Source organism: Vidua macroura, chromosome 4, assembly GCF_024509145.1.
Source record: "Vidua macroura isolate BioBank_ID:100142 chromosome 4, ASM2450914v1, whole genome shotgun sequence".
NCBI lineage: Eukaryota > Metazoa > Chordata > Aves > Passeriformes > Viduidae > Vidua > Vidua macroura.
In genome coordinates, this window is record NC_071574.1 from 62,196,262 (window position 1) to 62,224,109 (window position 27,848).

The following is a 27,848-nucleotide window of genomic DNA, read 5'->3' on the forward strand; positions in this document are numbered from 1 at the left end:
CTCTAGAATACGGAAATAAAACTTCACATGTCAAAATATTTTCAGGATGAGAAATTATATACAGTCATGGAATCATAGACTAGTTTGGGTTGGAAGGGACCCTTAAAGCTTGTCTAGTCCAACCCACCTGCAATGAGCAGGGACATTTTACATTAGACCAGGTTGACCAGAGCCCAGTCCAGCCTGACCTTGGATGTTTCCAGGGATGGGGCATCCACTGCCTCGCTGAGCAACCTGTTCCAGTGTTTCACCACCCTAATCATAAAAAAATTTCTCCCTTACAACTAGTCTGAATTGTACAGAATTTGTTCATTTCAAACCAACAGGTCCATGGCTTTCTTCTACTGAGGATCCCAAGCAAGATGCAGCACTCAAGGTGGAGTCTCACCAGAGTGGAGAGCACAGGAGCAAAATCAGCTCCCTTAACTTGCCACCCACACTGCTCTGGATGCAGCCCAGGATACTTCCTAAGCTCCAAGCACACACTGCCAGCTCATGACCAAATTTTCATCTACCAGCACCCCCAAGTTCTTCTCCACAGGGCTTCTCTCAAGCCATTCATCCCCCAGCCTGTAATGACACCAGGGGTTGCCCCAAAGCAGATGCAGGACCTTGCACTTGACCATGTTGAACCTCATGAGATTGCCATGTGCCCACTTCTTGAGCTTGTCCAAGTCCCTCCTGCCTAACTGAAATGGTCTCTATTTTCTTTACTGTTGTCTCTATTTTGTATATACTAGCTAAATTTATGCACATTGATCACACATCTTACATTTGAAATATTTCTGTTATGCTTTTTTGTTGGTACAGCACAGAAAATAATCTAAGGCATACATTCTCTGTCATAATGGACCACTCCTTGACTTTTTTTTATTTTCTGTGTTTTTGGTAAGTGCAAGAAATTCCCTTTATATGCCATCAAATCTATGCATTATAATAATACGTTATTTTCTGCAATATAGAAACTTTGTTGGTATGAAAATGGTTCATTACACAATTCCGGGTAAATCTTTCCAATATTTAAAGGTATGATCCTAAACACTGACGACCCAGATCCCACTGTCTTTATCAATATGAATTTTTGTTGAGCTCTTTGCCAGGATGCACATCATTATATATGCTAATAGCTTTTGTTTTACTAATAGTCTTTTGGATATCATCCAACATCTTCTGGTCATTCCAAATCATATTTGCAAGAGATGGGTTTGAAGCAATTCTCCAAATTCGATGACTTCTCAGTTCAATTAAGTTCAGAGGCAGGCTCTGATGTACTTCTTTCTCTTACCAAGCTCAAATTATGCCCAGATTTGTATGAAAAAGGATTTGTAAACATGCATATATAGATGACAAGAGCAGTCTAGGAGCTAAACAGGTTTTCTTCCTGTCCTTTAGTTGTAAACTGTCTATCTTTCTGGCTCTAACTCAGGAAACCACTTTATCCTGTGATTAAATCCCAGTGAAATCAAGACTTAAGCACACAGTTAAGGCTCAGCCTATACTTCAATGCTTAAAGGGGCAGATTAATAACATGCATTCCTGAAAGAATATTTATCATGGTAAGCTGTGATTGGAAAACACAGGCAATCCACCAAAAGAAATCTATGAGTTCATAAGACGCTTGAAAATATATTAAATAACACTGAGACCACTTGAATATTCAATTTTTGTGAGGTCTGACGTAGTAAGTTTGGTAGCTCCACCCTTTCCATACCCTGCGGGTGACTCCTTGAGTTATCTCAGTCCTCCACAACCCCCACTCCCTTATCATTCACCTTCAAGAATTCAATTTATCTCTTGAAACATGCATGGAAATGTTATACACTTATACTGAGAAATTCAGGGATGTACCATTCACTGCTCCTTGCTGAAAAACCCATATAATTTATAGACATCAATATATTGTGGTATATGCATGTATATTTATGGATTTCTGCTTTCACTTTTATGCACCTCTGCAACAAACTTTGAAACACCAGTATTTTCTTCTTTCTAGGAAAATAAGGACTTTGTGTATATTTACCAAGTAAATGTAGATTCATGTCTGTGTAGCATCTTATCTGACATCTTTCTAAACTGCAAATTGGCTGCATCAATGTTATTCTGTGCTTTCTAGAAGTCCTTAACTAAGTTGTCAGCATGATGAAGGTGGGAGACTATTAGAACATTCTATATATGCTATACCCTTTCAAAAATATGGCAGAGCTCTTATGGTCCTGCCACAGAGACCTTCCAGGTATAGGGATTTACAGGGTGCATTCTGATCTGATAGAACTAAATGTACACCACATTGTTTAATGCAACCTAAATATTTTAACTAATGCTTAATCTTCAGAAGCAGGTTTTCCAATGTCATATAAATGAAAATATTCTGTGGTGGCTTCTTGTGAAGTGCCTCATATTGTAGGTGTACAAATGTCTGTTTTGATTATCTTAAGACATGGAAAAGGACTGAAAGTAAAAGAAACAACCCTAATGCAAGATGAAAGGAGCATTCACAGTTGTATGTTATAAAAGCCTCCCAAAGAGATAAATTACTTTAAGAGATAAGGGATAACTTATTTTTTTTCATTGGCATTACATTAACTTCTTACCAAGACATTCAGCCACTGCAAAGAGCAACTGATATTGTCTGTAATTATCATACACTACCATGGGTGTAGTTCCAGCCAAAAAAGACTATTCCTGTCATACCATCATTGCCATCTTGTACAATCTTGGGCTGGAGATGAAAGGAAATTACTAACTCAAGAGGTGCATGAATCTCAGAAGAAGTTGCTGTTCCCACAGGAAGGAGTGATTTGTCATTGCTTTGCAAGGAGACACTTGGCATATTTGTCCAGCAGCTCAAGGGTTAAAAAAGTGAAGCCTGCAGAATGAGCCTTCATAAATCTTTTCCCCTTCTAAGAAGGGGTTGATGCTGCAGTGATATTATCACAAGACCCTGTCTGTGGAGAGTTCTGCCACCGTTCCAGTGAGTGCAGAAATGTTTTAGTACAACCTTTCTATTCAGCCCTGGGTAGTCTGAGAGCCTGGTAGGATGAGAGGAAAGACAGAGCTTTTACCAGCAGAGCAGCACCACACTGTCCACTGTGCCAGTGATGACATACTCCTGACAGGTGGTAAATCATGTCAACCTCTACAGCTGCCACAATGTTTCCATTGTGACTATATCTACACATCTATTTATGGTGATGTTTATCTTGTGGATTTTAAATATAATGTATTAAAACACGGTGCAGAGTAATCCAAAAGCAATTAAGCAAGTAACTGTAAAAGCCAAAATTAGGATACAGAGAACAATGTATTTCAAGTTAAGTGGGAACAAGATTACTTGCTAGCTGAAAATAACGGGCACCTTCAGTGCCTTATGTGTATGCAAATGATAGGTGTGCCAAAGGAATATAATCTCAGCTGACATTACAGAATCTACCACCGTGAAAAAAAAGAGCAATGCACTGGAGAATCTAATCATTATGGAATTAGAAGAAAAATCCCTTTAAGTGCACATCACAAGAAAAGAAGAATGTTGATTTAACATACAACTGCATAAACTCAAAACCTGCCTGCCCCCAGTGAAACATGACTCAGGTGAACACCTGAAATGGGGTGGTAAGCAATTAAAATGTTCTCTGCATCTACAGTTAAAAAAAAAATTACCAAGTCACGGGAGCTTGTTATCATCTGTACATCTGTATCATTAGTGTACATAATTCTGTACAAAGCAGAATAGTTAATGCAAACAATCACAAATTCGAGACCAATCAAAGAAAAAAAAAAATGTAAGCCCTTTGGATGAGACCAGCAGCAGCAGTGAAACCAGGCAGTTATTAAATTTCAGCTGAGCTATGGCTAGGATTTTCTTTGTAAAACAAATGAAGAGGTACTTTTAATGTACATTGGAAGTACATTCTACCACTAGCTCACAGAACAGTTTTCAAAACTCCCTTGTCACAAATAATGACAAGCAGCAACTGTCTAGAAAAGTCAGCTAGGAGTTTGCTGAAAAGAAATTGCAGCTGAATACCTCACTTTCACTGTATATACATTACCAGGCAGTTGGTGGTGAATCTATGAAACAAGGAACATGGACTATAGTATCTGGATATATATGGATAATTTCATTCACAAAAGGAAAACTGCACAAACACACAGAAAATGTATCAAATATCTTAAGGAGTTGAATCCAACCTACACAAATTTACTTCCTCATTTAAAATTGGGTGATTATAAGCAGGGAAACTGCCTTCTTTACTTTCCCAAATGTGCATGTCTTGAAGATGAGAGGGCAAAAAACATGTTTCAGTCATAAGAGCCTATTTCTGCTCATTGGTCTTCTTGTCAGTTTTGTAATAGTTCCAGTCTGCACAGTGTCTAAAATCCAAGAGAGTTATTCAGGTCACCTAATGACCATGGAAGAGCTGAAAATTTACTAGAGTCTCCATACTGGACTTGCAAATTTTCTATATAGACCCCATCCCCTCAGATACTTAAAAGTATCCCAAACTGAACTCTTTAAGTTGTAACTGAGAAAGAAATGCCTAAGTTCATCCCCAGAGAGGCCATTTCCACACCTAACATCCATGAGTAGCTCTGAATTTAGCCCAAATTCCATTTAGTACTCCCAGCTGACATTAGCACTCTTATCCTGCATGTGGAGTGAGCTCTTCCAGAAGACTGCTCTAACCAGTAGTGTAGAGAATACCTTGGGATGAAGTTCACATCTCCCTCCTTTCAACTCTTAGTAACTCGCTCATGAGATAGAGACAGTATTCACAGTTTGCACTGCAGAACTGCGTAAACTGCATACAAATGGAAACAGAGTTTGAACCCCAAGACTATTAGACTTGTCATTTCAAAGGAGGATCTTCAGCAACAAGATAAAGGGAGTTTGGGTCTGGGTTTAGGTTCTTCTTGGTTCTGTCTTTCCTTTCTATAACCTAGCTGCAACAAGAGGGATAGAGAGTAGCCTGTGTCCTTGGGCATGCTACCATTTGTTCATTCCTTGGGAAAATCAGAATTGGTGGGTTCAGCTCACTCACTGAAAAGGTCCTAGACCTGGACCTAGAAAACACATTTCTGTCTTCCAGGATAAATGCCCAAATCAACAGGTACCTTTGCACAGCACTACATAGTGCTTAACTGTTAGCACAGCTGGCCAACAACAGCAGCCTAGCATCATCAGGAGGTAGCACAAGCCAAGAACCATCCCTGACGGGAAACCTGGATGGAGCACACTGGCTTCAAGGAGTGGGAAGAAAGAACAGTCATGTGGATGTGAAGTGGGAGCCTCTCATGGCTCCTACTTACTTGTAAAAATGTCTTGGTGTCAAAAGTTTGTTCTGGCAAAGCCAAACCTGCTGACTCTTCAGATGATTTTCAAAAATGTTTTGCACTGATGAGCTCTAAGCAGCGCTCCATTTCAGCATGTGGGAGTGCTGGATCAGCTGGCAGACGTAGGCAGTCAGAGCAGAGAAGCTGGTGCCTCACACAGGTGCCCTGAATTCCTTTTTACAGGGCCTTATAGTTTTTCATTGACTGTGGAAGAAATGTTGTCATAATATTTTTTGCCACAGCAATACTTCAATTCCAACTTTTATGCACAACAGTGAAGCATGGAATTTTCATCTGGTTTCTTAAGGATATGATTTCCTACCTGGAAAAGTTCAAAGACAAATACTGCTCATTGTACAGAAGCACATGCATCTGTGAAAGTATGCTCCCAGGAAAAAAAAAATCTATAAAATCAAACATTGCAATAAGCCAGAAAGTGAGGCCTTTGGCTATAAATTCTTATTCAATGCCATGAATATTGACATTTATATTTAGGAGGAAAATATTTATTCTGAGAAATAAACTATTCTCTTATTTAATATTACTGTGTTCATTTTACCCCTTTAACAAATAATGTTCAAACAATCCATCTTGTAGGATTATATTCCCATATGTAATCTGTACTTGTGGCCCAATCCTGCCATCTAATATTCCCTCTGCTATACCACCATGCATGGCTTGATTAGCTTGGTCTTTAGTGCCTCCTCCCTACGTAATGTGAACACAGTATGGCCTGCAGTCAGCCTCAGAGAAAAAAAAAATACTTTCTTAGGGGAAATGACCTCTACAAATGAATGCTCTACACCTGGAAAAGCTGGCTGGGTTTAGGCACTTAAATGTTCATTTATTTCATGACCTCTTCAACTGCCAAAATGTGTGGGGGTGTTTTAACACCAAGATAGCAATTTTTGTGCAGCCAGTTAAAGCTATGCCTGTTTTTTTGTTTCTTCACAGTTGATATTGAAATAGTATCAAACTCAAAGGGCAACCCTATTTTAACAAAAAAAAAATCCTAATGGAACCGGAAAACAAGCAGTTTTCATCTCAACAGCAATAACTCTATTGAGAGAAAACACCTTTTTAGCATAAACACATAAGCCAGCCTTGGAAAGTGAGGTAGTTTTCTTCCCATTAACAAGTTCCAATGAGTAACTGTTCAAATGAGCACTTAATCTAATTCAGTTAGAATTACAAGCCAAAAAAATCAAGAAATATACTTTTGAGAGCATATCAGACTAGTTGGAAAATATTGAAATATTAGCTACTTCTTGACAGAAAAATACCCTCTCCTTCGCTCATGCTGCTCAAATGGATTCTATTTCAGGATGACAGCCTTGTAGTCAATCACACCAGCTAGAAATCTCTTCCTAGAGCAGCTTTGGAAATGCAGATACTAGAGCTCCGCATGTACTGCCAATTTTTTTCCCCTTAATATCAAAATAGTAGTATATTTGGTTGGGATTCAATACACATTTTGAAATGCTGTTTTTTCAAACTTGACTTTTTCCCCTCATTGTAATGGCTACTGGTATTAATCAGCCACTCTTAATCCTTTGATATCTACAGAATGAGTTATTTCTAATGGCAGCACTTCCCAGCCTATCATTTCTATCAGAAAGCAGCAATGGCCATTTTGCCTTTTGCTCCCACACAGATAAAAAAGTTCACACAAATAAAAATATCAACATTTTTATTATTAAGAACAACAATATTAATCTTACAGTCTGTAAGTCATGTATACAGATTCCTTCACTTTCAAGTCTCAGCTTTCAAACCAAGTTTGAGGGTTTTTTTTTGTTTTTGTTTTTGTTTTTGTTTTTGTTTTTAAGCATCTGAAAACATGCAACCTTTTTCCTTTGCAGTTTTTTACTGTGGGATCAGATAAGAAAACTTTTTGATCAGTCAAAACATAATGTCAAATTTCCTGGACAACAAGCCATTAATACACAAAGGAATACTTTTTTATTACCAGGTTCTGCAACAGTATATTTTGTTAAGAAAATGCTAAGGAAAATAATAATACCTTCAGTGCAATTGCTTTAAGAACTCAGTAAAATCTCAAGTGTTTATTTCACCTTTCATTTTTTATATATCATTAATAAAGATGGTAGTACATTCATTCCAAGTCTGTGGCCAGATTGTCAGCTATGAGAATGCATTCAACTCTGTTTTCAGTATTTTCACTGACTGAGAATACAGTCAATATCTGGGAAAAACATGGTGGAATTAGTGTAGAACAATATCATATCTTTGATGAGCAAGACAAGGATTGGATGCTGATGCTGCAGGCTACTCAAGGTTGTTTAATTGTATTCATGAACTATTTGTAAGACAGTGAGCTGCCAAAACCTCAGACATTTCCAACATGGTAATTCTGGAGTGGCTGTAGTGTATAGGAAAAAAACAGATGTCATAATGTGTTTCATCTAGTTTAAAACGTAACATGTAATTAACTTGATAGCTTAACAATAGCTGATGTAGCAACAAACATAATGCAATTAAATTCATACCTCATTATGATATAAAATTCTTCTACATATGCATTATAAAAAAGATCAGATTTTGAGACACTGGTATATTTAAAGGTGACTAATTGTCCTTAAAATGCAATTGCATGTAATACTTGCTTTGTATTTCATCACTTGTGAAAATTGTAACACTGTACTTCCTGTAGTCCTTTCATTACACTCCAAGTGAAAGCTATTCCTTGGTGTATGGTTTCAAATGCTGTATCTAGGTACTTGGACCTTAGCATTCATTATGTAGTGTAACATTTTCATTTTTTTAATCTTTTTGTACTGCTTGGCAGTTTGTCCAAATGGCTACAGATAATTATCATGGTTCTTTATAATTTTCTCTAAGTACTTTTTGCAACAGACTCAGGTGGTCTGTTTTAGGCACACAGCACCATGTTGAGAAAGAGTCCTGTTCACATATTACTTTGGGCTGTCCAAGGGTTTCTCAAGGTATTATTAGGGTTTCTCAATTGTTAGTGCTGCAGGATGAAAAAGGGTAAGAGTAACACTGAAGCCAAATAATTTTTTTTAAAAGTAAAGTTGTAAAGAAATACCAACACTGAGCCCAGACACTTGTTACAGAACAGCACTGCCTGACCTGCAGTTTCTGTGACAGTTTCCTACATGCAGTTTCTGCTCAAAGAAAACAAAAGTACATTTTGAGGTTATAGTGATCAAGTTGGACTGAACAGAAAATAAATTTACTTTGAATTATGTAATTGATTTGTCAAGTGACTCAGATCTTCCAAGCTCATCACACTAGTGTGCTCCTGTTAAAGATATTGAAACCTCTTTGAGAGGAGTCTGAAAGGAAAAGAGTTGAACTGTGGCCTCATGAAAGCCCCACTAAAATTCAGTGTCACATTCCATTCACTGCAGTAGATGAGGTCCTTGATGGTGACGACACAGTGGTCCTCTGATTCTGTGGGTATGTAGAGCTTGGTTTTTCAGTGCACAGGGATATTATTAGGAAATGGGGATCAGTAAAAAGGAATCTGAAACCTGATCTAGTGCTGAGGAATACCTTTTGAATGTGTCATTTGAACCGATTTATTACTTCTGGGAGGTGTGAACGTCTTTGCTTAAAACCTGAAATGGATCCTGAAAAGAAGTAAAAAAGTTAGGCAAGACTTCACGGAATTAAGAATAGTTTCAAAGAGATAAATATAATTTTGAATCTGTGCATCAAGATTTCAAATAAAACTCGTCATGAGTCTATTGGATATTCCCTGTTTCAGGTTACATTAACGTCCATCCATTTTCTAGATTTTAAAAACATATTATGACTTTATGTATATATTTAGATCCTGCACATTTAAATGATCTTTTAAGTTCTTGGACTATGTATATTCCCTCACGAATGGTACTGTAGCTCTGTTTCTAAAATGCTGAATGGGCAGATTGTTTTTATCATGCATTTCATATGAACAGTTTATGAACTGTGAACAACAGAATTGTCTACTGATTGGTTATCGTGACTTTCAAAGCTAACTGATACATAATCCCCGCTCAGGGAAAATCAGGGGATTTTTATTGCACCTACAAGGAAATTTTAGGGAATATTATAAACTGACTGATTTTAAGGAAGTAAGAGGAGGCTGACAACAAAATGCTTACAAGCTGTGGCTATCTAATACTGAACTGCTGTGTAATTTCTCCTTCAGTAGGTTACTTAAGGGAAAAATTATATATTATGAAATGGATACATTTTTAGACATTTATTGGAGACCCTTTCAGCAGGGATCACAATGAAAAAGGGAAACTGTGCTACTTGCTGAGGCTGACAGCTAAAGGCACAAGTCCATCAGGCACTCAGTTGTGGTTTAGCATTCTTTTCAACACAGATCATTTAGCCTTCGTTTTCCAAACAAGTGCTGTCACCTACAGTGCACACCCACATAGTTGTTCTCAGGGTGAAGGTTGTCACACAGAGGCAATAAACAGGGTTCCCATAGAAAACTTCCATCTTTGATAGCACTTCAGAAAGCAAAAAGCACTGATTGCAGCTCACATGCTCTATCCCTACAGCTTTTTGGAGGAAAAGTTCATTAGCTGCTTTGCATGCCAAGGGACCAGCTGTCCTTCAGCACATGGAGCTACTCTGATTGACCAGGAGGACAAGTGGGAAATAAGCTCACAGCAGTGCCAGCACGGCATATGGTCATGTACCAGCTGTTTCTGAAATGCTTGCCAAATTGAGATCAGAACTGGGTTGGTTGTTAGGAAAATAAAACCCAACAAAAACCAACAAACAAACAAAAAATTCTACTGTCGGGATTCCTGAGATCTGACCACAAAACCAGAACTGTCAATTTGAAATGTCACACAGCAACTACGTGAATATTCAGAATAATCTGTCATTGGCCTCCATGCTCTGACTTGCTCCATTAGAAGAACACTAATGTTCTGAACATCTGTTCCTTCTATAATCTTTCAGAGAAAAAATGTTTAGAAAGGGTGAAATAGAATAAGTGGATTCGTATTGATGATATACATTACTAATACATTAAGGATATGTGCAGAGGACTGTATGGAGATTGATTTAAATTGGTGCCAATTGTTACTACAGACAGATCCCAGGTGCCTCATATTTTAGTGTATCTTATTCTACCTTGAAAAGGGGAATTCAAATACTGAACTCCTGAACAAAAGCAGATTTGATTGTGATTGGCGCGAGTTGTGTTACAGTGGTGGTGAAATGCTTCTGATAAACCCGGGGAATGACTCAGCAGAAAACAGTCAGCAGGATTTTTCTCCCAAAGCTTTTCAGTTTCAGCTTTTCATAACAAGAAAATAACTTGAACAGTAATTAAATAGTTCAGAGAATAATTCTCTCCTTTTATCACACAGTTTAAAGGACTTCTTTCTCTTTAGATTTCTCCCAAAATGCTCCTGCAAGGTTTGGAGAAAGTAACTGATTAACTGCACGTTCATACGACATCAATTACTGCCTCAGCAACATTTAAGAGAATGCTGGTAGTTCATGTAGCTACACAATCTTGCATACTTAACTTTTGGCTAGCCTAAGTCAGATTTATGACTAAATTAGGCGCTAAGGATGTTCAAAATTGGCAAACCCTAGCTAAAACAAAAATAAGAATAATGTTGCTCTGTATCAGAAAATGAGTATACAGGCTGGGAGGCAGTGTTTGCATTCATGCTTCTTATAAGATGTATTTTTTATATAAAGACTTAACTTGTTGAAAGGCCTAAATGGGACCACATCCGGTACTGGGGGATCATGCTTTCAAAGGCAATCTTGGTTCCAGTGACTGAAGATGTTGTGCACAAAAGAAGCAGTGTGAGCCAACATGGATGACATACTGCATTTTGGAACTCTAGGAGCCACACGTTGAGCAGTGAACAAAAGGAAGAAAACCTCAGGATTACACAGACAGAAGACTTACTTTGACATCTTACATAATATTGACTTTCCTTAGGCCCGTATGTGTTCATGCATTTGAGAAATGTGGGGTGGTAGTGTACACCTGAAAAGAGCATCATTATTTTCCCAATTAAGAAGCTTAATGAGTACTTTGGTGTGTCTTGTCATATTTTCAGCCTTACAGTGGCCCATTTTCACCCATTTACTATGCTAAAAATGTTGCCCTTTCATTACTCCACAGTTGTGTAAACAGTTGTGATTAAACTGGCATTTAATCAATTGGAACAAAATCCCCGTGGCTCCCGAGGAGTTCACCTACTAAACCCGACTTTCAATGGCAAGAATCTTCTAACAGACGACTTCCCTTCCAGACGGGCTTTCATTGCGCAGTAAAATAAACTTTTATTTGCTAACCTTGCTCACGGAGTCGTTCAGGATTTCAAAAGGACCTCACATGACAAACACCGCTACGCTCCATCATTATCCCCCGCTCCCTCCCTCGCATTCCTGCGCCGGCCCTGCCGGGGTGTTCCCCACCCGGCGGCACAGCCCTCCCGAGGGGCGCGGGTGCTTCCGGCCGGGGGCTCTGCCGCCCCAGCGGCGGCCCCGGGGGCCGGCGCCGCTCCCGCCGCCCGCCCGGCGACCTCCGAGCGCCTCGCCCGCCGCTTCCCTCCTCAGGCGGCCGGCGGACAGCACGGCGCTCTCCTCAGGCGGCGGGAGGCTGAACAACCAGGGCAAAGGACACTTCCCCTCCTCCCCCCGCCCTTCCTGCGCCGCAGCCCCGACATGAAGGCGGCTCGCCGGCGCCCGGGCCCTAAGGACGACGACGCACGTAGGGACAGGGATGGGTACGGGACGGACCGGACTGGTCCCGTAGTCTCCCGCCCACCGGCGCGATGGTCGCTAGCCCCTCCCCACCCGCCCGGCGCAGCCCCACGGCTCTGGGATCAGGGATCCGGGCCGCCCTCTGGGCGGAGGGATACGGGGCGGAGCCGGCGGCGCGGTCCGCCGGGGCGCTGAGTCCCGTTGCCGGGTGACGGAGCGGCCGGCCCGGCCCCCTCCCTCCCTCCTTCCCTCCCCGTGGCGCTGGAACCGCCGCCGCCGCCGGTTTACGTAACGCCTCCCGGGGCAGGTCCCGGCTCCGTCCCGCCCGCCTCACTCGGGGACGGCAGCAGCGGGACGGAGTCCGCTGCCTCCTCCGGCTGCCAGAGGCCCCAGGGCCCCGCTCTGCGCCACCACGGCAGGTAAATTCCCGCCGCGGGCCCGGGGAGCAGAGGGAGGGGCAGGGCTGAAGGGAGGGAGGGAGGGAGGGAGAGTGGCAGCCGCCCTGTCCGTGGAACGGGAGGACGGAGCCGGGAGACGGCGGCGGGCGCCTTTCCCCTCCCCCGCTTCCTTCCCACCGCTCCGTTGGAACAGGCGGGCTGGACCCCCGGGAGCGCTGGCCCGGTGGCTCGGGGCCCGACCGGGAAGGCCCGCGCATCCCTGCCCGCTCCGCTAACAGCCCGGGAAGAGGAGGAGTTGCGGGACCGGGCCTGGTCCCGCCGGGAGGACGGTTTCCCGGGACGGCGCGTTGCGCTCCTGGGCTGCGCCCGGCGCAACGCGGCGGGAGCTTGCCGGGGGGCGCGGGAGGAAGGGGCCGGGGAGGGGGTGACAGGAGCGCCGGGGGCCGGGCGGGGGGCGGCTGCCGGCCGGCGGCGGGCAGGGCTCGGGGGCGGGGCCGGGGGCCCGGCCGGGGTGCCCCGGTCAGAGCGCTGCCCGGGAGGGGAGCTGAGCCCTCCGTGGCTGCCGCCGACTCCACGCTCTTCCATCCCGGCGGGACCTGGCGCCAGGTGAGCGGCTTGTGCCGCGGCCGGGAGGGAGGCGCCAGCCTGGAGCGGGAGCAGCGGCTCGGTGCCCTCGGGCTGGGTCACGCTCGGGAGCAGAGGAGGAGAAGGCGGGAGGGAAAGGCGGCACCCAGAACCCACCCGCCGCGGGTGCCGGCCCGCGCCGGTGTCATCCGGCGCCAGCAGACGGCAAAGCGGAGGATGCGGCGGTTCGGGTCGGAGCAGGGAGATCCTCCTGATCCGGGCAGCGCCTCGCCTGCCCCGCCTGACCCCGAGGTTGAGGTGACGGGGTTGCACCACTGCCGGGCCCGGCTGGTGCTCACGCCGTGACCTTTTATCCTGTGCGGGCGTGGGGCCGATGGATACCGCCCCGGCTGAGCTGTAGTGTTACAGCGCTGCCCCGGGGGCCGATCTGGCGGGGCTCGCTCCCCTCTTGGGGTTTTTTTTTTTTCCCTTTTTTTTTTTTTTTCGTTTTTCCCCTTCCAGCGGCATTGTCCTTTAGGGCCTATTGAAGGCAAAAGGCGGATAGGAAGGCTAGGGCTGCTGCTGTTTGAGGAGGCGGAGCTGGGCTGATGGGAGACTGACGGGAGCCGCATCCTATGGGCTCTGGGAGCCGGGCGCCGCTGGGGCGGGACCGCCGGCCGCGGCCTCTCGCGGCGATGGGCGGGGTGGGGGACAAGGTTTGGCGAAGGTTACAGCTGAATGCAGAAGTGACACAAACTGACACTTCGCTCCAGCAAACTCCTTCCCATCTTCTCCTCGTGTCGTCTCGATTAAAAGTATACACGTATAGAATCCTGTTATGAAACTTTGAGAAAATCGAAACTGCGGTCCTTTTTTTCCTGTCTTGTCTTTGTTTTAATTACTCATTGCAGTACCTGATACTGATCTGAAGGGTGAAAATGCTTGTCCTTCCTTTCAAATAAAACACATTCCTGTATTCTGGTGTTTTCTGTGTATAAGTGATTTGGGTGGTAATTTATAAGCTTGGGATCGGAGGCCTCTGTGGTGTGTGTAGTTGCTTTTCTTCATTCAAACCCTTTAAAATGTTTATGGTTTCTCTTGTACACCATATATTTCTTTTGTATTCCTGGAATGAAGTGGGAATTGCCGATTGACTTTGGTTTCTTAGCTGTCAAAAGTGAACTCGTGATGATTCAGTAGATAATTGTGTAAAACAAAGTACTTCACTGCAGTGCTTAAACCCTGGGTATTGCAAACTCCTCACAATCCATGGAAGTCTGTAATTGACATTTTTCTTTACGATTTAAGACAAAAATATGCCTTACAAACGTAAATGACATGGAACTTGATTGTTACTTGACGTGTAACTGTACAGATTTTATTTTGTACTAATCCTCCATCTGCTGTTTCTTGTTAGTATGGATATGCTAAAATGGTAGTGTACAATCATTCTCTTCTAGTCAATAAAGCATATCATATAGGTATCAACATTTTCTCTTTTCATCATTGAGATATAAGAGGGGATGTAAGTGACTTGAAGAAAATGAGTAGTATGTTATATGTTCATAATGTTGTTTATTTTCAAAGACTTGACAATTATAGGGGAAATCCTGAGACAGGCCATTAAAAGCCTCAGCAGCGTATATCCCCACCATGTTCTGCTTGACAGATATTAACACATGTACAGTGACAGAACTTTATCCATCTGTTTGGAGCACCATTGGGATTAAGACCCTTTGAGTCCATAGATTCTGCAAATTTGGGTTCGGTATGTGACCCTCCAGCTTTTCTGCTCATGAGCAGTGGAATTGGAAGGAAAATAAGGGTCAAAGAGATCTATATAACCCAAGAAGAAAAAATGGAGGCCCTGAACTTCTCTTACCTTACTATGCCTGTTTCATGGGCATATTTCAGCATTCCCCACTGCTTTTGTTGTTGCTGTTTGTTATTCTTCCAAGTAAGAGAATTTCCATAGGGGTAAAATGATGTCAGCATTTTCCTTTGCTCATTTGCTGTGCATTCTAGCAGGAACAGGGTCAGAGGAAGATCTAGATACTGTTCAAAACTTCATTATTTGTTCATCTTGAGCATCTTGTTTCTAGGCATATAGGGGGAATAAAGCAACCAAGAGGTTGCACAGGCAAATTTTCTTGAAGGATTTTACTGGGTTTTAGGCATAGTGTTGTAGAGTCAGAATGGACACTTTATATGCTTAGCTGGAATCCTAGCAAAATCCTATCTCCGTTTGCTGCTTCTTTGCAATAGCTAATAACTAAAAGTAACAATTTAGTACTATAATAGGATAGGCAACAATGTCTGGTGGAGCAGAATGTGGTGAAGGCAGTAAGACTTTGAATTCCTGTAGAGTTGGAGAGTTAGCAGGAAATATTCCTATTATCTGCATTGCTAATGGAGCTTGGAATACAAATGATCTTGTAGAAGCTATTTAATATGTTCTGTTTATTGGGATAGTCTGTTTTTAGGATATTCTTCTGTCTCGTGGAACAGAGATTGGTATCCTTCATTTTTGTCCAAGAAAAGTGACAGGCTGGTTGGATAATTTGTAAATGGAATTGCTGAAATGAGTTGTGTTGTCCATCCCCATAGTCCTGCCCCAGGAATTTTTTCCAACTAATGTCAATCGCATGATACAAAAGAAAAATGTTCAAATGAGTATTGATGTGCTTAGTTACGTTTCAATACACAGACAAAAGGACAGTTGTCTGATTGGAAGGAAAATTATGGGGTTTTTTGTTAGTTTGGAAATAATTTACCAGATTTTTCTAGTCAGAAGTACCATATAACTGCAGGACTGTCAGAATGTTTTAGCAGAAAAATATCTAGATGGGCTAGTTATAATATTTTTACTAAAAAGCATCTTGCTCTGCTTTCCTAAAGTTGATTGGGTACATCTTTAATGGATATTAAGAGATTGAATGTGTATTTTATTGGCCCATAGAGGTGGTTGGGGGCAAGGGTTCAGTAGCTTAAACATTCAGTACAAAGATTATTCTTTCACAGACATCTTACTAGCAGCTATTTCTGTACCTTTATTGGAAGCTGCTGAGTATCTAAAATTTTAAATTATCTACTTCCTTTATAATTTCATATGCAGTACGTTTGGATCTACCTGCATAATACTATACATTGTTTGTTTTGTTTCTGCATCTAAATTCGTTCATAACTTTGATACCAAAGAGGACATATGGAATCTGTCTTTCCAAGAGATTTATTTCTGAGGCAGTAGTGTGGAAATTTAAATAATGAAGTATTTAAATTCATTTTTCACTCTTGTGATATTATATGTAATATTTTAATTTTATTAGTGTGGAAATATAAATTATGGTGTATTTAAATTCATTTTTTCAGTTCTGATATTACATGTAAGTTTAATTATATCCTGCTAAGTCTGTGCTCAGGCTTGATGTAGTGATTTTCATTTTTAATACAGTTTGGGGAATGTTTAAATTTCTGGGTTATGCTGTATTGAGGAAGAAATTTCAGATATGCAGTCCATGCTAATGTTACTTGTGGCTGTAACTTTCTAGGCCTTGCTCTAGAAAGGATTGCAAGTGAAAATTTGTACTCTGTGCAAAAAAAGTTTGTTAATAAATAAAAATAAATTGTAACAGGGATGAAATCTGAATAATTTTGTGGGGTTTTTACAGCTTTTAAAAATCTTTCTCTAGTTACTGTTCAATTTACCAAAGGAATAAGGTCTGCTGGATAGAGTGCTGGGCTAGGATTGAGAAAAGAGACCTGCATGAAGTTTTCTATCAGCTGTACCACTGAGTGAATTCAAGTGAAATTTCATTTTCATGTGCTTGTGTTTAAGGTGCTGTATGGAAAGGAGTAGCTGTTATTCCTTTTGTAGGTTGTTAAATTGTGTGAGTTTGTTTTTATGGACTAGCTTGGTTGTAGAAGAATTCTGAAGGCAGACATGGTTGTCTTGCTGATGAGATTTTGCATATATATATACTGTGGAAGAAAGTACACAGAGAGAGAGATAGGGAGTAAGAGACTGTGGGTAGCTGAAGGCCAGAAAAAATAAAGCAACGTGACATAAGATGGCACAGCTTTAACATCAGAGCAGCAGAGCAGAGTTGCAAGATCCGTATCCTCTGCAAGGTTATTCCAGGTAGTGATAGCGTAGTCAGAACTTAGATTGAGATAATAATCATCAACAGTAAAATAAGAAAACATGCTAAAACACACAGAGATTGATTCAATAAATTATTTTGTTAATTTAGCATGTGTCATATGTACTTTTTAAGAAAACAATGTGTTTTATTAGCCTAAAGGAAAAGGTCTGCCTGAAGAATCACTAATGAAGAAATCAGTAATGCATATTGCTGCCACTGGATGAGTAATTAATTCTCACTAGATCCTTGTGACACTGTAATGTGTTATTATGAACTTGAACCAAAATTGAAGACTGTGGCTGAGTGGATGTGCAACTTTAAATATTGCATTGTATTTAGGATACTGGAATGTCCTGAAAGAAATGGGGCCAGCTTCCAGTTATTTGTTGGGTTCATATCTTTACTTTTAAAAGTACAGGAAAAACTTTTACTGTTTCATGATATTTGTTTCTGTTCTCTGAAGATTTTTAGCTAATTACTGCTACTAATTAGCTAAAGACTACTGTTCAGTGAATTCCTCTTCTGGTTCTGTTTTCTGGGGTAGAAGTTCAATCCACTGCATTTGACAGTGAAACTGAATTACCTTTAGTAATTTTTGTTTTATTGATGCTTTTATAGCAGTTTTGATGGAAGTGATGTTGAATTGTGTGAGGTGACACAAAAGTTTTAAAATACCTCTCTAAGTTCAGATATTAGTTTATCATATGTAGATGATTTTTTCACCAGCCTCTCTGAACTGAATATCTTACTGACTTCAGAGAAACCTTAGAGTTCCAGTTTTTAGTAACTTTGTTCTTGAATTGTGAAAGAAATGCCTTGGTTAACAGTACAGTAACTTCCTTTATGAGAATTAATGTAATGCTGACCTGCTGTTTTTGTAAGAGGTTTTCTGGTTGCATTTTAGTAAAATGACCTTTTCAGCTGTCATTTGAAGTATCAGCTGTCATTGTTGTATCAAGCAACAAATGTATTATTTTAAGAGCAATATTAAATTGTCCTACTTATTCAGTTAGTAATTTTTTTTTAATAAGTAATGCTTTTAAACAACATACTTAATCATAAAAGTGGAGATATGGTAACAAATATCATCACTATTTTAATGGAAAAAGACAGCCTGGCAGTCTTACAACATAAACTGAACAATAAATGCCTATGCAAATTCATTCAAATGCTAAAATAGAAAGTATTTCATGTTGACTTGCTATTCTCTTCAAAATTGCAGAGTATCCTACTTTTTATTTCAATTTCATAAATAGATAGAAGCTAATTTACTAATATTCTGTAATAAAAATCAGAGGTGGTAGAGGGGCAGTGGAAAAGTATTTGAAACTATTTCCTTTGTAGGCCTACCATATTTTATGTGTAAAGTCAGTATCTTCTCTCCTGGTTAAGTTATAGAGCTTGCAAATGCAACTTGTCAGAACTCTTTTGTGTTTACTGAGCCTCCTGTGGCTAACACATCCTGTAAGTTCTTACACTCTTATTAATGAAAACATTGTCTATATATGACTTCCAACTGAATTTATAGAAACTTTTTTTTATTTTTTGTTGAAAAGGCTATATAATTAGGTGAAGTTATATTTTTTTAAACTCTTTATGAGGCTATTTAAAGCTTTTCAGCAAGATAGTAATTAACTCCCGGAGCTGCAGACCAAGTATAGAAAACATCAATAGTAAGTATTCAGAAAATACCTTCATACAAATTAAAGAAATTAATAAACCAGAGTAAAATATACAGTGTGGTCTTTAATGAGTCAGCTGTTTATATACAGATGGATTATTAACCTTGCAAGTATAAATAACAGGACAAATATCGTTGCCTTTAAATGAACACTGGTGGTTGGATCTTTGGCATTCATAATTCATTATCCTTTTCCTTGCCCAACTGAAAGATGCAGTGTGTGCCTGAGAGTAATTTGTGTATTAATTGAACTAAATCCTGTATGGTTGCACTACAAGAGTGGCCCCTGGATTCCAGCTGATATGAAGAGCACCGAATATTATCGGGGTGGTCCTGCTGGTGGCCTGGAGGATGATTTCACCTGGTGGCTGCCTGTGCCTTGGGGGAGTCTGCAGCACATGTTGGGGTACATGGGTGGATGCCTGTGTCTACTCACTGAGGTGTTCAGAACTGGGGCCACGTCTGTTTTAATGCACACATGTAACTTGGTGCGTTAGCATCCCACTCAAAGCATTAGCATCCCACTTGGAAATGGAGTTCAAACACAGGCAAGTACCTGTTGGTAGCAGATAGTTTGAACTGCTCTAAAAGTTATGTAAATAAAGGACATCAAGAGGGCAGGAAAGAAAATGATCAAATAGTCAAGAGCATATATCTAGTCTTTCCATTACTTGACTCTATCCTGTGTTGTGTTTTTAAGTCCTTCATATATTCTAAGTGATACTAAGGCTAGTAAATACAGTGAGACTCAAGTAGGAGAAAGCTTACAGAGTTCACCTGCCAAAAATCCTGAAGATAAGTGTCTTGGTGAACTCAAAATATGTGCATCTATGTGATCACAGTTCTATTTGGTTTTGTTGTCTGTTAACTCCATTAATGTTTCCCTGAATCTGAGGAAGCGTTATTGAAGTATGATGATGGTAGTCAATGATGTGTAGTCTGTTGCTTGTGTACATAGTAAAAGGTACTGCTTTTGATGAATAGTGTCCATGTGAAGATTCTCATGGGACTGAACAGAAAAGACTGTAGCTTTCTCCTCCTTGAAGTTGCATCTAGAGAAGGATTTCTCCCCAGGATCTCTCAGGTCCAGTAGCAGCCCATCCAGGCAATGCCTGTGTAATAAATTGAGGTAAACAAGGGAGAGCAAGATGCGTGTCTCTGGCATTGCCCTGGTACACTGTTAAGATCTGCAAGTTTAAACTGAAAAACTTAAATCATACAACTATCTTCAGTGGTAAAAGAAATGTAGCAGAAAGGTCTGAAAGCTGTTGTTAGTGGTACTGTAATTACACTGATGGTTGGAGGGTAAAGTATGAGGTGAGGCAATGCCTCAGTGTTTGAGGTCTGCACATGCTGTCTTCTGCACTACTACACATTCTCATTCTCTTGGATTCTCCACACTTGGGTGATCCATTCTATTCTCAGTTAGTTACAGAGCAACACCTGCCTCTCTCCCAGCAAATCTGAAGGAACCCATAATTTCTTTGTCATCACCACTACCATTTGAGACTGAGCCTGCTGGATATTACAAGTACAGGGTATGGTTGCATAGGTGCCTAGTGAATTTCTGTAAAAATATTGGAAGTAAATATCATACCTATTGAAGTACCTGAATTGGCTTCCACGCTTCACATTCCTAAGAATAATCGTTGTCTGAAAGACTTGGATTTGAATTAGCTAAAATGTAGCTTCTGCATTCTGCCTTCCTAATGTTTTCTTGTTATTCTTAAGTGGATCTAATAGCAAGTTGCTGCTGAAAGGGGCAACCCCACTTCCTGTCTTATGCTACATGTAGAAATTTCGTGGTGAGAGAGTGAGTTGGTCACTGATTTGTATTTTTTGAAGACTGGGTTACCAGAAATGAAATCTTTGATTTGGAACAAAAAATTGATACAGTTCATCTCTGCAGCCACACAGTGGATGTGTTAAGTACAAGGACAAGAGAGTGAGAGCATGGAGGGGAGGATGAGAGAAGCAGTGGAATGCCTTGTCCTCTCTTGGTGGCAGTGTGCAGTGGTGGTTCAGTTCCTAGGTATATATAACAATTAGTTATACTAATGTCCTAGGTTGACTGTATGATGCTTTTATCCCCAATTGTCTGTTCTGTTTATGCTGAATAATAAGTTTTGCGCCTTTAAGACTTGTTCCAGGAGTGAAGGGAGGGAGAAGAAGTGCAGAGTTTGTTTTCAGAACTGGCTGGGGGGAGAGGCCAATTGAATCTGCCTTCTAGAGGAACCCCTTTGGGAATTCTCTCCCAAATTTGTCCTGAACCAGGACAACTAACTCACCTTCAAGTCATCCACAGAAGTTTCTCTATCAAAATGCTGCTGCTGTTGTTCTCTTGGAAGTTAGTTACTACTGCTATAAAAATTATCACTTCTGGTTTTTGCAAACTGGTACTTGTGCTAGCAGCAATAGTAATTCCTTTAAGTTTTTGTGTGATGTTGTTTTAACTAATTTTTGATGTGAAAAATATTTGTTAAGATTCTTTGTCATTAGATGCTGATTTGTATTTTTAAACTTCTAAAAAGTTATCATACATCTAAGTTATGCTGTATGTATACATTTTTTCCTTTTCAGCTAAGATTTTAAAAAAAAAAGTAGTCATGTTTAAACAAAGTAAAAATTGGTTCAAACACCAGTGTAGACAGTAACAAACTAAATTGGAAAAAAAATTTCTCATGTCAGTTTATGTTTGTTTTTTATGGATAGAATGGAATTATTAGTACTGTATTGCTAGCTGAATAACCTTTTGGACAAATTCTTAAATAATGTAATTGTTGCCATTGTTAATGGCAGCTGGGCATTTGATAATAGTGAGGCAGCATTTCACTTCTCTAGATTCAGGCAATTTACAGATATCTTCCCATTTCTTAAATCTGATAAATGGAGGTATTTTTAACAGTTTTAAGTCCTTAAATAGCAAAATTTTTGGAGATCTAATTCTTGGGGTTGAGGTGGTTGCAGGTTACAGATGTGCTGCACTTAAATTTATCTGGTGTAATTGCATAATCTGTGCTATCGGAGATTGTCTTATTTGTCATGTTTTATTTTGTCAGAAATGCTCTGAGCTCCATTCTGTTTATTGAAGTGGTATCTATGTGCTGCATAATGGCATGCTTGCTTTTGGGTTTTTTTAATACAGCTTTAATATTGAATTGACCTCCTGAAGCAGTTTCTTGAGTGATGCTGTGAAATAAAAGGACTTCCATCTTGAAGATAAAATTTGCTTCCCAAATTATAAAGACTTCCACTGAACCATGATCTGCAAAACTTGCCAACTATTAGGCTTATTAATGATTTTTTTTAAATCGTATTATATATACTGAAGGACTACTTGATAAGTCTCCACTCTGCAGAGATAATTTTTTACAAGCCTGCTGTATGTAATGAGAACCTTTCCAAAAGAGTCTTGTTTATGAAGGCACATTCAAACCTTTCAATTCTATGAAATGATGAAGTTTTGGGGTGTACACCGTGTCTGCAGGTTTTGTTGTTAGGTTATGCATTTCCTCTTTCTGTCTTGCCTTTCTTCCTTAACTTAAAAGTTTTACATTTTCCAGCTTACATACACATTTGTTTTGCAGAAGTGAAGAATACACAGATGACAAGAATTTGAGGTCTTTGATATGCAAGTGACCCCCTAGTGCAAGTGTTTCACCTGCTAGTTCTGCCATCCTTTAACAGCTGTTTCCCATAGCTCAGTTTTTGCTCCCTGACAGGATTGATATTTTGACATCTTTAAACAAAGTTCCTGTGTGTTAATAATGTGCAGCCTGTGAGTGGATCAGCTTGTTGCACTCCTCCAGCAACTGTTTTTTTGAATTGTTGTTTTTGTATGATGGTAAACATAAATGTTTTATAAGAACAGCTGTACTAGTTCAGACAGAGGCTTTGATAAACCCTGCACTTGTCTGCAACATCATCTCTAAAGGAGCAGTTAGGGACAAAAACAGAACAGGGAGAATGATACCTCCCCTAAATTCTCCCTCAGCCACACACTATTTTCAGCCTAGGGGATTTCCTGACCCTGATATGGTTTGTCTAGTTGAAAACTCTCAAGGGATCTCTCCTACTCAATTTCTATTGAAGGCCTTCTAATTTTTTTTTGAGTCTTCAGTATCTCTTGCAAGAAATTCTACAAGCTGTTGTGAGAAGTTTTGTATGTAGATCTTACTAACTCATTAGTACTTTCTAGTAACGAAAAATAGATACTGAACAGTCAGTCTCTATCCATGGAGAGACATGGATTAATAGCACACAACTCAATGATTTATGCCTGATAGCATCAGGTGGTTATTGCCCGTCTGCCTTATTTCAAGTTTGCCTATGCTATATTTTATTTTTTTATTGCCCAGTCCAGTTTCATAATGGCCTTCTGTATTTTTTCCAGTTACTCTGAAGTCACTATTCCTGATCACTTGCTGTCCTTTGGTAGCTTCTAAATTGTGTCACTCATCTCATCTTCCATGCCACTTAGAACTTTATCAGGTAATGCAGGTCCCAGAGCAGAATCTTTCAGAACTGTGCTGGTGACTTCCCCTGGTGTCATCTTGTTTATATTTGTTCTTTTTCTTTGCTAACCTAAGTAACTAGGGCTTACATGGTAGCTTTGAATCCTTTGAGTAATTCCATTAAGCTTTTATACAGGATTAGCAGCTTCAGATTTTCATTTGGATAAGTGTTATGAAAATAAGATTGCAGATTTGCAAGGGAAAAAATCTAGCAGTAACACCCACACACTGTTTTCTGTCTCCTGTGTGGGTTCTTTGACTTGAATTACCCTAGAACCATAAGCCCAGCCTTGTTAGACATCAGTTCCCTATAAAGCATAAACCCATTACAAATAAGACTGTATCACTCTTGCACCTCTTGGTAATGCTTCTTAAAAGAGATGGTTTTATGTATATTTAAAGTTGACTCACAGAGCTGCTTTTATGCTTCTGACCACTTTTAGTGCTTTGGTTCCAGCCAGGTGTTTAATCTCTGTTTCTCATGGCAGGACAATATTTCTGTAGTATTGGTCATGAATCAAGATGCTGCTCTTGCTGTTTGTTGTGCAATAACATCAGACATCACCAGTGCATAAAAAGCTGTCCTTGCTCTGAAGACTACACAGCCAAATTTCTTAGATTATCAAGGAATGTGGTTAAAAAATAACAACTTCTCTTACTTCTGAATTCACATGTCTTTTAAATACCGTGTGAAATTAAGCACAGAAATTCCATTGTTTGCTAGACTTTAAATAGGCTTTGGTTTTGGGCTTTGACAGTGCCTTTCCCAGTGTGTAGCTGCTTGGTTTGTCTATTAAGGATTTGTTCAGCATTTTTGTGGAAAGAAACAAGAGAAATTAGGGTAAAATTGCAGATTCTTCCACAATATATAAGAACAATTTGAAATTCTGTTGCCATCATACAATGTGGTCATGATTTTGACTATCAGTTTTCTAAAGGGGACTGAAATTTACTGCACTGTGTATGTGATTTTAGTATGTTGTTGACCAAACTTGATAAAGTTTTTACTTTTAAAAATATCAATTAGAATTTTCATATTTTTTTCCCTACCTGTAGTTGCCAGAGAGAGAACATATTGTTTGCTTTTAATGAAACAATGCTGGGAAAAAGCAGTAGTTTGAAAAACATTGTCCTAGTTAAAAAATGTGGACTATCCACAAAAATGTATTCTATCCACATTAAAAAAAAAAAAAATATATATATATATAAAAGTCTACTTTTTTCCTCTGTTCATTGAATAAATGAAATGTGTGAAAATGGAGAAAAAATGTTTTGTAAATGAGAGCTGTTAATTTAAACTGTGTAATGCACTGGTGTATTTCAAAGACTAATAGAGGAAACTTTGTATAAAACAGCAGTTTTGATTTAACTATTGTGTGAGAATGTGTTTGGTCTAATTGTTAACATGTAGCAGTAGGCAGCATGAAACACTGGAAACACAGATGTTTTCCCTTTTGAGAACTGGAGGAAAGAAAAGTAGTATCTATGGTTTATCCAAGAGATTGGCTTCTCTGTAGAAATGTATCAAGATGTGTAAAGAGTAAATTTGAGTTTTTAGAGACTCGCTTGCAGGTCGTATAAGTAAACAGCATATTAGTTTTCAACCTCTTTCAATATGTAATCCAGTAATATTTTTTTTTTTTTTTTCTAATGATGGTATAGACCCCAATGTAGTGACTTTAAGCCTGCACACAATTTGCTTCCTTTTCAAGTTATCTTTTATGATTCCCAAGACATTGCCTGTGGACCTTTAGTTTACCTGATAGGACAATTGTAAGGGTATAGTTTTTACTTTCTTAGTCCAATATCTTCTACTGCTTTAAAAGTTGATATTTAAAAAAACTTGAAAGAGTGTTAAATCATTGTATTGTTTTGGGGTTTTGTAATTTACAAAAAAAATGTTTATTTGGGACTTTATTACATGGATACACAATTTTCAGAGGCCTCTTGATACTGATAAAGTAGAGATTAGGTTACCTTAGATTAATTCAATGGGTTTTGTGGTTTGGCTTTGGTTACTGTTTTCTAACAGTGTGAAAGAGAATATGGAGAAAAAAAGCTGTTAAAGACATGGAATTGTCTTGCTTGGCATGAACTTTTAGTTAATGTTTCTATTGATAATCCAGACATTATCACTTTCTTGGTGTGCTTGTATCAAGCTTCATTGAAGAGTAATTTAACTATACTTTTCTTTTACTGCATTCTTCGGTAATCTCTAATTTTATGCTGTCGTCCTGTATTCCCTAGACACAACTACCACAAGGATTTGTGTTACTCATTATTGTAGTACCAAGACACTTAAAAAAATGTCCTGTGTATTTGTTATTACAGTACCCATATTCCAGTTATTTTACGGGGAAGACTAGATTACTTAGCCTTCAAAAAAGGTTATTTACCATGAAAGAGCAACTGTGTTGTAGGGAACAAACCTGGAGAGCTCCAGCATCACTTTCCATATCATTGATCCTCCTTTCTGGTGCCTGCTATAGGTTATTTAAAGTTGTTGCTTTGCCATAGCTGGATCTAAGGAGACTAAAGCTTAATTATTTTCTTTTTTTGTCTATTGTAGATCAAAAGAGAGTATTTAGTGTCTATCACACTGAATAGAATTTTGAGAAATACATGTATTCTAAGACAGTCTGAGTTGAAAAATCTGAGAATCTGAGTGTTAATACAATATTGTGTTCTCACTCCTTTAGAAGATGCTTCATAAATTGGCTCTTATGCCTCTACTCGTTAAGCTGCTGACATGTTTTCTAGTGTGACCTTGTTAAGGTCATCGATTAGTATTGCGAAAACTGAAGGTTACTTTAAAGGAAAAAATATACTAAGAAGTGGAGTAAGGAGAAATTATTTTGAAATAGTTTTAACACATATTTTTTACTTCGTAAATAAAAAGTAGTTTTTAGAAAGTATTGATACAGATGTTTAAATTTGTATTTGGTAATTCTTGTTATAAGGCATGTCCATCTGTCATATTTTATAGCTGGAAATGGAGAATCCTTTCTGACTTAGTTAAAATAACTAGGTTTCCACTAATTATTTAAGATGTAATGTGCTCCCTCTGTTCAGATTAGTCCTGGCCTTGTGAGGATGGAAAAATTATTTTTAGTGATACAGTGTGAAATAGATTTAAGAGGGATAATAACTTATTTGTCAGAAAGTGTTATCTCTAAAATCAAGCTTCACATCTATCAGCAGAAATGTTTGCTCTTTGAGTGGCTTGTATTAATTTCATATGGAAAATCTCTCTAGTAGTGGGATAGAAAAATACTCTATGAAATTTTGTTAACTCTAAACATAATGGAAATGTTTAAGACCATCTGTGAAACAAAATACTTGAGAGCTGTAAAATGAGAACTCTTAAGTAATATTTAATAGATTTGTTTAGATTTCCAGGTTTTATATCATGTAACTGAATGTTAAAAGAGGTAGTGGAATATTATATTAAAAAAAGCTGGAGTGCAAAACAAATTACAAAAATTTTGTTGTCTGATTTCATAATTCCTCTTATAATCTGTCGCTCTCTTGCTGTCTTTTCCCTCTCCTCCACATCTAATAAAAGCAAGACGCACTTTAACTGGTCAGCTGAAGTCAATCAGATTTTGTTAGCTTAGGTCTCAAGAACTGAATTTCTCAAATGTCTCACTTAAATAAGTGGTAAGATAGAAAAGAGAGGCCCCATTATCATCTTGTTCAGGGAAAAGCTGAAGCATAAACTCAGTCCTTTCTAGGTTTAGCTAAGGAGCTAAACAATGTGTCAAAGTTTTGATTGAAGTGAGTCAGTAGCCAGAAGCTACAAGGACTGTGACATTGACTTAGGGAGAACATTCATCACGTGCTGTGCTGTGGACAGCCAACAGGACTGAACAGGTTTTTTGGAATGTTGTTCTTCAACAATTAAGATAATATGGACTTAAGAGTTAGGACCATGGCTCTTGGATTTGTTAGTTAGTGGCTCTTGGATTTGGACTACCTTGGGTCACAATACTAGACTTTTCTTGTACTTTCTGTTCTCTAATTATGTGATGAAGCAGTAACCTCCAGTGCCTTGCAGCGTCTTTCTGCCTACTGTTATTTGTGCATACTTAAAAATTTTGACTAACTGAAACATGCTGCTGAGCAATATTGAATAATGTCATGTTATCCCCTTTCTCAAAATGAGCACTGCAGCCAGAGCAGTAAGGTCACTTTAGGAGAGGGAAGGGGTTTTGTGAACTCGGTAGCAACTGATCGTAATGGGTTTCTATTTGGTGATGTTGCAATTGACTTTGAAAAATCTGGAATATACATTTGTACCTGTGTGGTGGTGTAAAGAAAGCTCCTAAAAACTATCATCTTTTGTTGTGTTGATACGTATTGACTTTCAGTTTTGTTTGGCCACTGAACACATGCTGCCCACATGAAATGCTGCCCCCAGTATCTAGTTCAGATAGTTGCATTAGGTGGTGCCTGTTGTGTGTTGGTTATCTTGCACTGGGTTGAAACAAAA

At 39.4% G+C, this 27,848-nt stretch overlaps 1 protein-coding gene across 1 annotated transcript in view; it reads left to right on the plus strand.

The window, feature by feature from the left end:
• Positions 1-12,318: 12,318 nt before the first annotated feature.
• KIAA0232 (KIAA0232 ortholog) overlaps positions 12,319-27,848 on the plus strand; it is a 63,696-nt gene continuing 48,166 nt past the window's right edge. Inside the window, exon 1 of the mRNA XM_053975717.1 lies at positions 12,319-12,476. The gene's annotated coding sequence lies outside the window, so the exon portion shown is untranslated. The remainder of the gene's footprint in view (positions 12,477-27,848) is intronic.